Raw genomic sequence first — 12,091 nt, forward strand, 5'->3', positions numbered from 1 at the left:
TGGACTTTCATCAGAAGATCCCTATCAGTTTTTAACTGAGTTCTTGCAGATCTGTGATACTGTTAAGAATAATGGAGTAAATCCTGAAGTCTACAGGCTCATGCTTTTCCCTTTTGCTGTAAGAGATAGAGCTAGAACATGGTTGGACTCACAACCTAAAGATAGCCTGGATTCTTGGGATAAGCTGGTCACGGCCTTCTTGGCCAAGTTCTTTCCTCCTCAAAAGCTGAGCAAGCTTAGAGTGGATGTTCAGACCTTCAAGTAAAAAGATGGTGAATCCCTCTATGAAGCTTGGGAAAGATACAAGCAGTTGACCAAAAAGTGTCCTTCTGACATGCTTTCAGAGTGGACTATTTTGGATATATTCTATGATGGTCTATCTGAGTTCTCTAAGATGTCACTGGACCATTCTGCAGGTGGATCTATTCACCTAAAGAAAACGCCTGCAGAAGCTCAAGAACTCATTGACATGGTTGCAAATAACCAATTCATGTACACCTCTGAGAGGAATCCTGTGAGTAATGGGACGCCTCAGAAGAAGGGAGTTCTTGAAATTGATGCCCTGAATGCCATATTGGCTTAGAACAAAATATTGACTCAGCAAGTCAATATGATATCTCAGAGTCTGAATGGATTGCAAAATGCATCCAACAGTACTAAAGAAGCATCTTCTGAAGAAGAAGCTTATGATTCTGAGAATCCTGCAATGGCAGAGGTGAATTACATGGGTGAAACCTATGGAAACACCTATAATCTCTCATGGAGAAATCATCCAAATTTCTCATGGAAGGATCAACAAAAGCCCCAACAAGGCTTTAATAATGGTGGAAGAAACATGTTTAGCAATAGCAAGCCTTTTCCATCATCTTCTCAGCAATAGACAGAGAATTCTGAGCAGAGCCCCTCTAGCTTAGCAAACATAGTCTCTGATCTATCTAAGGCCACTTTAAGTTTCATGAATGAAACAAGGTCCTCCATTAGAAACTTGGAGGCACAAGTGGGTCAGCTGAGTAAGAAAATCATTGAAACTCTTCCTAGTGCTCTCCCAAGCAATACAGAAGAGAATCCAAAAAGAGAGTGCAAGGCCATTGATATTATCAAAATGGCCGAATCCAAAGAGGAAGGAGAGGACGTGAATCCCAATGAGGAAGACCTCATGGGACGTCCTCCAGACAGAAAAGAGTTTCTTATTGAGGACCTAAAGGAATCTGAGGCTCATATAGAGACCATAGAGATTCCATTAAACTTCCTTCTGCCATTCATGAGCTCTGAGAACTACTCTTTCTCTGAAGAGGATGAAGTTGTAACTGAAGAGCAAGTTGCTCAATATCTAGGAGCCATCATAAAGCTGAATGCCAAGTTGTTTGGTAATGAGACTTGGGAAGATGAACTTCCCTTGCTCATTAGTGAACTAAATACATGGGTTCAGCAAACTTTACCTCAAAAGAAACAAGATCCTGGTAAATTCTTAATACCCTGTACCATAGGCACCATGACCTTTGAGAAGGCTCTGTGTGACCTGGGGTCAGGTATAAATCTTATGCCACTCTCTGTAATGGAGAAACTAGGGATCTTTGAGGTACAAGCTGCAAGAATCTCATTAGAGATGGCAGACAAGTCAATAAAACAAGCTTATGGATTGGTAGAGGACATGTTAGTGAAGGTTAAAGGCCTTTACATCCCTGCTAATTTCATAATCCTAGACACTGGGAAGGATGAGGATGAATGCATCATCCTTGGAAGACCCTTCCTAGCCACAGCAGGAGCTGTGATTGATGTTGACAGAGGAGAGCTAGCCCTTCAATCGAATGGGAACTACCTTGTGTTTAAAGCTCAAGGATCTTCCTCTGCAACCATGGAGAGGAAGCATGAAAAACTTCTCTTAATAAAGAGCCAAACAAAGCCCCCACAATCAAACTCTAAGTTTGGTGTTGGGAGGCCACAACCAAACTCTAGGTTTGGTGTTGAACCCCCACATTCAAACTCTAAGTTTGGTGTTGGAAGGCCCTCATCATGCTCTGAACATCTGTGAAGCTCCATGAGAGCTCACTATCAAGCTATTGACATTAAAGAAGCGCTTATTGGGAGGCAACCCAATTTTTATTTATCTATATTTCTATTGTTCTTTTATGTTTTATTAGGTTTATGATCATGTGGAGTCACAAAACAATTGAAAAAATTAAAAACAGAATAAAAAATAGCAGAAAAAAAAGCACACCCTGGAGAAAGAGCTGTCTGGCATTTAAATGCCAGAAACAAGCATCTGTCTGGCGTTTAACGCCAGAAACAAGCACCAAGCTGGTGTTTAACGCCAGAAATAAGCATCAGGCTGGTGTTAAACGCCAGAAACAAGCTACATCTGAGTGTTTAACGCCAGAAACATGCATCAGTCTAGCGTTAAACGCTAGGATTACATACAGAGGGCGTTTTACACGCCTAAAAGGTGCAGGGATGAGAAATCCTTGACACCTCAAGATCTGTGGACCCCACAGGATCCCCACCTACCCCACTTCTCTCTTTTTTACACAATCCAATAATACTATATCCTTCACCAATCACCTCAATCTCTCTTCCCCATTACCCCTTTACCAATCACATCCATCCACTCTTCCCCGTAAACCCCACCTACCTTCAAATTCAAAATCTCTTTCCCACCCAAACTCACCCTAAATGACCAGAACCAACCCCTCTCCCTCCACTATATAAACCCCTCCATCCTTCTTCATTTTCACACAACACAACCCTCTCTTCTCTCCCTTGGCCGAAACCCACACATCTCTCCCTCTCCTCCATATCTTCTTCTTCTTCTTCTTCTTCTATTCTTTCTTCTTTTGCTCGAGGGCGAGCAACATTCTAAGTTTGGTGTGGTAAAAGCATAGCTTTTTTTGTTTTTCCATAACTATTGATGGCACCCAAGGCCAGAAAAACCTCAAGAAAGAGGAAAGGGAAGGTAGCTGCTTCCACCTCTGAGTCATGAAAGATGGAGAGATTCATCTCAAAAGCCCATCAAGACCACTTCTATGAAGTTGTGGCCAAGAAAAAGGTGATCCTTGAGGTCCCTTTTAAGCTCAAAAAGGGCGAATATTCGGAGATCCGACAAGAAATTATAAGAAGAGGATGGGAAGTTCTCTCTAATCCCATTCAACAAGTTAGAATCTTAATGGTTTAAGAGTTCTATGCAAACGCAGGGATCACTAGGAACCATGATCAAAGCATGAACCCAAACCCAAAGAATTGGCTTACAATGGTTCAGGGAAAATGCTTAGATTTCAGTCCAGAGAACGTAAGGTTGGCGTTCAACTTGCCTATGATGCAAGAAGACGCACACCCCTACACTAAAAGGGTCAACTTTGATCAAAGGTTGGACCAAGTCCTCATGGACATATGTGTAGAAGGAGATCAATGGAAAAGAGACTCAAAAGGCAAGCCAGTTCAATTGAGAAGACTAGACCTTAAGCCTGTGGCTAGAGGATGGTTGGAGTTCATCCAATGCTCCATCATCCCCACTAGAAACCGATCCGAAGTAACTGTGGATCGGGCCATCATGATCCATAGCATCATGATTAGAGAGGAAGTGGAAGTTCATGAAGTCATCCCTCTAGAACTCTACAAAGTAGCCGAAAAGCCCTCCACCTTGGCAAGGCTAGCTTTTCCTCATCTCATTTTCCATCTATACAACTTAGCTGGAGTTGTCATAGAAGGAGACATCCTCATTGAAGAGGACAAGCCCATCACTAAGAAGAGGATAGAGCAAACAAGAGAGCATATTCATGGATCTCAAGAGATGCATGAGGAAGCTCATCATCAAGAAATCCCTAAGATGCCTCAAGGGATGCATTTTCCTCCAAAAAACTATTAGGAACAACTCAACACTTCTCTAGAAGGATTGAGTTATGACATGAACCAATTAAGGGTGGAACACCAAGAGCACTCCATCATTCTCAATGAGATTAGAGAATATCAAAGAGCTATGAGGGTGGAGCAACAAAGGCAAGGAAGAGACATAGAGGAGCTCAAGAACACCATTGGTCCTTCAAGAAGAAGGCGCCACTGGTGCGCGAAATTGTGAACAATACTTTTTCACAACTCAAATAATCCCCGGTAATGGCTCCAAGAACTTGGTGCGCCTAATACCATGGCATTACACAACTTCGCACAACTAACCAGCAAGTGTACTGGGTCGTCCAAGTAATAAAACCTTACGTGAGTAAGGGTCGATCCCACGGAGATTGTTAGTATTGAAGCAAGCTATGGTCATCTTGTAAATCTTAGTCAGGCAGACTCAAATGTATATGATGATGATGAACGAAAATAACAGAAAAGGTAAAGATAGAGATACTTATGTATATCATTGGTGTATGAGCTTCAGACAAGTGTATGAAGATGCCTTCCCTTCCGTCTCTCTGCTTTCCTACAGTCTTCATCCAATCCTTCTTACTCCTTTCCATGGCAAACTTGTGTAGGGTCTCACTGTTGTCAGCAGCTACCTCCCATCCGCGCAGTGAAAGCTAATGCAGAGCACTCTGTCACAGTGCCGCCAATCACCGGTTTGGTTCCCTCCCCTACCGGAATAGAATCACTCTTTTGCGTCTGTCACTAACGCCCAGTAGGTTACAGGTTTGAAGCACGTCACAGTCATTCAATCATTGAATCCTACTCAGAACACCACAGACAAGGTTAGACCTTCCGGATTCTCTTGAATGCCGCCATCAGTTCTTGCCTATACCACGAAGACTCTGATCTCATGGAATGGCTGGCTCGTTTGTCAGACGAGCACTCGGTTGTCAGGCGATCAACCATGCATCATGCAATCAGAAATCCAAGAGATATTCACTAAAGCCTTGAATGCTTGTAGAACAAGAATGGTTGTCAGTCATCTTGTTCATAGGTTGAAGAACAAGTGATATCTTAGATAAAGAACAAGCGGAGTTGAATGGAAGAACAATAGTAATTGCATTAATACTCGAGGTACAGCAGAGCTCCACACCCTTAATCTATGGTGTGTAGAAACTCCACCGTTGAAAATACATAAGAACAAAGGTTAGGCATGGCCGAATGGCCAGCCTCCCAAAGGTCTAAGATAGCATAAAACAAAGATAGCTACTTAGATGTCGTCTCTCCGACTCTCTCATACAATAGTAAAAGGTCCTACTTATAGAAAACTATTACATAGATGAGTAAATGACATAAAAATCTACTTCCGGGCCCACTTGGTGTGTGCTTGGGCTGAGCAATCAAGGAAATTCGTGTAGAGACGTTTTCTGGAGTTAAACGCCAGCTCCCATGCCAGTTTGGGCGTTTAACTCCAACTTTTAATCCTGTTCCGGCGTTTAACGCTGGAATTTCTGAGGCCGGATTGCTTCGCGGGTTTGGGCCATCAAATCTTGGATAAAGTATGGACTATTATATATTGCTGGAAAGCCCTGGATGTCTACTTTCCAACGCCGTTGAGAGCGCGCCAATTGGGCTTCTGTAGCTCCAGAAAATCCACTTCGAGTGCAGGGAGGTCAGAATCCAACAGCATCTGCAGTCCTTTTTGGTCTCTGAATCAGATTTTTGCTCAAGTCCCTCAATTTCAGCCAGAAAATACCTGAAATCACAGAAAAACACACAAACTCATAGTAAAGTCCAGAAAAGTGAATTTTAATAAAAACTAATAAAAATATACTAAAATCTAACTAAAAGATATCAAAAACATACTAAAACAATGCCAAAAAGTATACAAATTATCCGCTCATCACAACACCAAACTTAAATTGTTGCTTGTCCTCAAGCAACTGAAAATCAAATAAGATAAAAAAGAGAATATGCAATGAATTCCAAAAACATCTGTGAAGATCAGTATTAATTAGATGAGCGGGGCTTTTAACTTTTTGCTTCTGAACAGTTTTGGCATCTCAATCTCTCCTTTGAAATCCAGAATGGTTGGCTTCTTTAGGAACTCAGAGTCCAGATAGTGTTAATAATTCTCCTAGTGAAGTATGATGATTCTTGAACATAGCTATTTATTGAGTCTTGGCTGTGGCCCAAAGCACTCTGTCTTCCAGTATTACCACCGGATACATACATGCCACAGACACATAATTGGGTGAACCTTTTCAGATTGTGACTCAGCTTTGCTAAAGTCCCCAATTAGAGGTGTCCAGGGTTCTTAAGCACACTCTTATTTACCTTGGATCACAACTCTTATTCTTTCTTTTTCTTTCTTTTTTTTTTCTTTTTTTTCGATTTTTTTTTGAATAGCTTTTTCTTGCTTCAAGAATCATTTTATTGATTTTTCAGATCCTCAGTAACATGTCTCCTTTTTCATCATTCTTTCAAGAGCCAACATTCATGAACCACAAATTCAAGATACATATGCACTGTTTAAGCATACATTCAGAGAACAAAAATATTGCCACCACATCAAAATAATTAAACTATTATAAAATTCAAAATTCATGCAATTCTTCCTTTTTCAATTAAGCACATTTTTATTCAAGAAAGGTGATGGATTCATAGGACATTCATAACTTTAAGGCATAGACACTAAGACACTAATGATCATAAGACACAAACATGGATAACATAAAGCATAGAATTCGAAAAACAGAGAGATAAAGAACAAGGAAATCAAGGAATGGGTCCACCTTAGTGATGGCGGCTCTTCCTTGCTTTTGAAGGTCCTATGGAGTGCTTGAGCTCCTCAATGTCTCTTCCTTGTCTTTGTTGCTCCTCCCTCATGATTCTTTGATCTTCTCTAATCTCATGAAGGATGATGGAGTGTTCTTGGTGCTCCACCCTTAGTTGTCCCATGTTGGAACTCAACTCTCCTAGGGAGGTGTTTAGTTGCTCCCAATAGTGGTGTGGAGGAAAGTGCATCCCTTGAGGTATCTCAGGGATCTCATGGTGAGAAGGCTCTCTTGTGTACTCCATCCTTTGTTTAGTGATGGGCTTGTCCTCATCAATGGGGGTGTCTCCCTCTATGTCAACTCCTACTGAATAACAGAGGTGACAAATGAGGTGAGGAAAGGCTAATCTTGCCAAAGTGGAGGTCTTGTCCGCCACTTTATAGAGTTCTTGAGCTATAACCTCATGAACTTCTATTTCTTCTCTAATCATGATACTATGGATCATGATGGCCCGGTCTATGGTCACTTCGGACCGGTTGCTAGTGGGAATGATTGAGCGTTGTATGAACTCTAACCATCCTCTAGCCACGGGCTTGAGGTCATGCCTTCTTAATTGAACCGGCTTTCCTCTTGAGTCTTGCCTCCATTGTGCGCCCTCTTCACATATGACTGTGAGGACTTGGTCCAACCTTTGATCAAAGTTGACCCTTCTAGTGTAAGGATGCTCATCTCCTTGCATCATGGGCAAGTTGAACGCCATCCTCACACTCTCCGGACTGAAATCCAAGTATTTCCCCCGAACCATAGTAAGATAATTCTTTGGATTCGGGTTCACACTTTGGTCATGGTTCTTGGTGATCCATGCATTGGCATAGAACTCTTGAACCATCAAGATTCCGACTTGTTGAATGGGGTTGGTAAGTACTTCCCAACCTCTTCTTCGGATCTCATGGCGGATCTCCGGATATTCACCCTTTTTGAGTGAAAAGGGACTTCGGGGATCACCTTCTTCAAGGCCACAACTTCATAGAAGTGGTCTTGATGCACCTTTGAGAGGAATCTATCCATCTCCCATGACTCGGAGGTGGAAGCCTTTGCCTTCCCTTTCCTCTTTTTAGAGGTTTCTCCGGCCTTGGATGCCATAATGGTTATGGAAAAACGAAAAAGCAACGCTTTTACCACACCAAACTTAAAATGTTTGCTCGTCCTCGAGCAAAAGAAGAAAGAAGGAAGTAGAAGAAGAAGAAATGAGGGAGAGGGAGATGGAGGTGTATTCGGCCAAAGGTGGAAGAAGTGGTGTTTAGGTTGTGTGGAAATGAAGGGTGTAAAGAGGGGTTTATATAGGAGAGAGGGGGATGAAAGTTCGGTCATTTGAGGGTGGGTTTGGGAGGGAAAGTGGTTTGAATTTGAAGTGTGAGGTTGGTGGGGTTTTATGAAGGATGGATGTGAGTGGTGAAGAGAAAGATGGGATTTGATAGGTGAGGGGTTTTTGGGGAAGAGGTGTTGAGGTGATTGGTGAATGGGGGAAGAAGAGAGAGAGTGATGGTAGGGTCCTGTGGGGTCCACAGATCCTGTAGTGTCAAGGAAAAGGCATCCCTGCACCAATTGGCACCAAAATCCACGTTTTGGGCCAATTCTGGCGTTAAACGCCGGGCTGGTGCCCATTCCTGGCGTTTAACGCCAGGTTTTATACCTTTACTGGCGTTTAACGCCAGTTTGGTGCCCCTTTCTGGCGTTAAACGCCCAGAAAGGTGCCAGACTGGGCGTTAAACGCCCATCTGCTAGGCTGACTGGCGTTTGAACGCCAGCAGCATCTTCCTCCAGGGTGTGCTGTTTTTCTTCCTGTTTTTCATTCTGTTTTTGCTTTTTTTTCATTATTTTTATGACTTCTTATGATCATCAACCTACAAAAAAGATAAAATAACAAAAGAAAATAATTAATTATAAATCATTGGGTTGCCTCCCAACAAGCGCTTCTTTACTGTCACTAGCTTGACAGAGGTCTCTCATGGAGCCTCAGAAATGCTCAGAACCGTGTTGGACCTTCCCAACACCAAACTTAGAGTTTGAATGTGGGGGTTCAACACCAAACTTAGAGTTTGGTTGTGGCCTCCCAACACCAAACTTAGAGTTTGACTGTGGGGGCTCTGCTTGGCTCTGTTTTGAGAGAAGCTCTTCATGCTTCTTCTCCATGATGATAGAGGGATATCCTTGGGCCTTAAACACCATGGATTCTTCATTCACTTGAATGATCAACTCTCCTCCATCAACATCAATCACAGCCTTTGCTGTGGCTAGGAATGGTCTGCCAAGGATGATGGATTCATCCATGCACTTCCCAGTCTCTAGGACTATGAAATCAGTAGGGATGTAATGGTCTTCAACCTTAACCAGAACATCCTCTACAAGTCCATAGGCTTGTTTTCTTGAGTTGTCTGCCATCTCTAGTGAGATTTTTGCAGCTTGCACCTCAAAGATCCCTAATTTCTCCATTACAGAGAGGGGCATGAGGTTCACACTTGACCCTAAGTCACACAAGGCCTTCTTGAAGGTCATGGTGCCTATGGTACAAGGTATAGAAAACTTCCCAGGATCCTGCCTCTTTTGAGGCAGTTTCTGCCTAGACAAGTTATCCAGTTCTTTGGTGAGCAAGGGAGGTTCATCTTCCCAAGTCTCATTTCCAAATAACTTGTCATTTAGCTCCATGATTGCTCCAAGGTATTTAGCAACTTGCTCTTCAGTGACATACTCATCCTCTTCAGAGGAAGAATACTCATCAGAGCTCATGAAAGGCAGTAGTAAGTCCAAGGGAATCTCTATGGTCTCAGTTTGAGCCTCAGATTCCCAAGGTTCCTCATTGGGGAGCTCACTGGAGGCCAGTGCACGCCCATTGAGGTCTTCCTTAGTGGCGTTCACTGCCTCTTCTTCCTCCCAGAATTCGGCCATATTGATGGCTTTGCACTCTCCTTTTGGATTTTCTTCAGTGTTACTTGGGAGAGTGCTTGGAGGAAGTTCAGTAATTTTCTTGCTCAGCTGACCCACTTGTCCTTCCAAGTTTCTAATGGAGGATCTTGTTTCATTCATGAAACTTTGAGTGGTCTTTATTAGATCAGAGACCATGGTTGCTAAGTCAGAATTATTCTGCTTAGAACTCTCTGTCTGTTGCTGAGAAGATGATGGAAAAGGCTTGCTATTGCTAAGCCTGTTTCTTCCACCATTATTATTGAAACCTTGTTGAGGTCTCTCTTGATTCTTCCATGAGAGGTTTGGGTGATTTCTCCATGAAGAATTATAGGTATTACCATAGGGTTCTCCTAGGTAATTCACCTCTTCCATGGAAGGGTTCTCAGGATCATAGGCTTCTTCCTCAGATGAAGCATCCTTAGTACTGTTTGGTGCATTTTGCATTCCAGACAGACTTTGAGAAATCAAATTGACTTGTTGAGTCAATATTTTGTTCTGAGCCAATATGGCATTCAGAGCATCAATCTCAAGAACTCCTTTCTTCTGACCAGTCCCATTGTTCACAGGATTCCTTTCAGAAGTGTACATGAATTGGTTATTTGCAACCATTTCAATCAGTTCTTGAGCTTCTGCAGGCGTCTTCTTCAATGAAGAGATCCTCCTGCAGAGCTATCCAAAGACATCTTGGATAGTTCAGAGAGACCATCATAGAAAATTCCTATGATGCTCCATTCAGAAAGCATGTCTGAAGGACATCTCCTGATTAATTGTTTGTATCTTTCCCAAGCTTCATAGAGGGATTCTCCATCCTTCTGTCTGAAGGTTTGGACTTCCACTCTAAGCTTACTCCATCTTTGTGGAGGAAAGAACTTTGCCAAGAAGGCATTGACTAGCTTTTCCCAAGAGTCCAGGCTTTCTTTAGGTTGAGAGTCCAACCATATTCTAGCTCTGTCTCTCACAGCAAAAGGAAATAGCATCAGTCTATAGACCTCAGGGTTAACCCCATTAGTCTTGACTGTGTCACAGATTTGCAAGAACTCAGCTAAAAACTGATGAGGATCTTCCATTGGAAGTCCATGAAACTTGCAATTCTGTTGCATTAGAGAAACTAATTGAGGCTTAAGCTCAAAGTTGTTTGCTCCAATGGCAGGGATTGAGATGCTTCTCCCATAGAAATCAGGAGTAGGTGCAGTAAAGTCACCAAGCACCTTCCTTGCATTGTTGGCATTGTTGTTGTTTTCGGCTGCCATGTCTTCTCCCTTGAAGAATTCGGTCAAGCCCTCTAAAGAGAGTTGTGCTTTGGCTTCTCTTAGCTTTCTCTTCAAGGTCCTTTCAGGTTCAGGATCAGCTTCAACAAGAATGCCTTTGTCTCTGCTTCTGCTCATAAGAAATAGAAAAAGAAGAAGAGAATGTGGAATCCTCTATGTCACAGTATAGAGATTCCTTGAAATGTCAGAGGAAAAGAGAAACAGTAAGAAGAAGGAGAAGGAGAATTCGAATTTTAATAGATAAATTCGAATTGTGCATTTAGAAGGAGTAGTACTCCATAAATAGAAGGATGTGGGAAGGAGGGAAGAGAATTTTCGAAAATTCAATTAAAAAAATTTGAAAACATTTTGAAAAATGTTAATTGATTTTCGAAAAATCAAAGTGGAAAAGAGATAAAGTGATTTTTGAAAAAGATTTTGAAATTAGAAATTAAAAAGATTTGATTGAGAACTATTTTGAAAAAGATGTGGTTAAAAAGATTTAATTGAAAGTTATGGGTTTAACAAAGATGTGATTGAGAAGATATGATTTGAAAACATTTTTAAAAGATATGATTTGAAAACAATTTGAAAAGATATGATTTTGAAAATTGATGACTTGCCTAACAAGAAAAGATATGATTGAAACATTTAAACCTCTCTCAACAGAAAAGGCAACAATCTTGTGATGTTCAATCAAATCATTAATTGTTGGTAAGTATCTTTTTAAAAGGAAAGAAATTGAATTTGAAAACATTTGATTGAAAAGATTTGATTTGAAAAAGATTTGATTTGAAAAACTAAGAAAAATTGATTTTGAAAACAAAATCTTCCCCCTGGCACCATCCTGGCGTTAAACGCCCAGAATGGTATACATTCTGGCGTTTAACGCCCAAAATGCACCCCTTTTGGGCGTTAAACGCCCAACCAGGTGCCCTGGCTGGCGTTTAAACGCCAGTCTGCCTTCTTCACTGGGCATTTTTGAATGCTCAGCTTTTTCTGTATAATTCCTCTGCAGTTGGTTCTGAATCTTCAATTCCTTGTATCCTTGACTTGAAAAGACTCAAATTAAAAATATTTTTTGGATTTTTCTATTAATCAAAATGCAACAAGAATCAAATAACAATGCATGCAAGACACCAAACTTAGCAGTTTGTGCACTACTGACACTAACAATATGAGAATGCATATGAGACACACAAAATACTTCAAGTCAATAGAATTCAAAGATCAAAACAAGAAATATATGCATGAATTCGAAAATTATAA

At 41.4% G+C, this 12,091-nt stretch overlaps 1 non-coding gene across 1 annotated transcript; it reads right to left on the bottom strand.

The window, feature by feature from the left end:
• Positions 1-232: 232 nt before the first annotated feature.
• LOC130953271 (small nucleolar RNA R71) lies at positions 233-340 on the bottom strand. The gene has a single exon (XR_009075443.1). It is a non-coding gene; the product is annotated as a small nucleolar RNA R71 (small nucleolar RNA).
• Positions 341-12,091: the final 11,751 nt, after the last annotated feature.

Source organism: Arachis stenosperma, chromosome 9, assembly GCF_014773155.1.
Source record: "Arachis stenosperma cultivar V10309 chromosome 9, arast.V10309.gnm1.PFL2, whole genome shotgun sequence".
In the NCBI taxonomy this organism is placed as follows: Eukaryota; Viridiplantae; Streptophyta; class Magnoliopsida; order Fabales; family Fabaceae; genus Arachis; species Arachis stenosperma.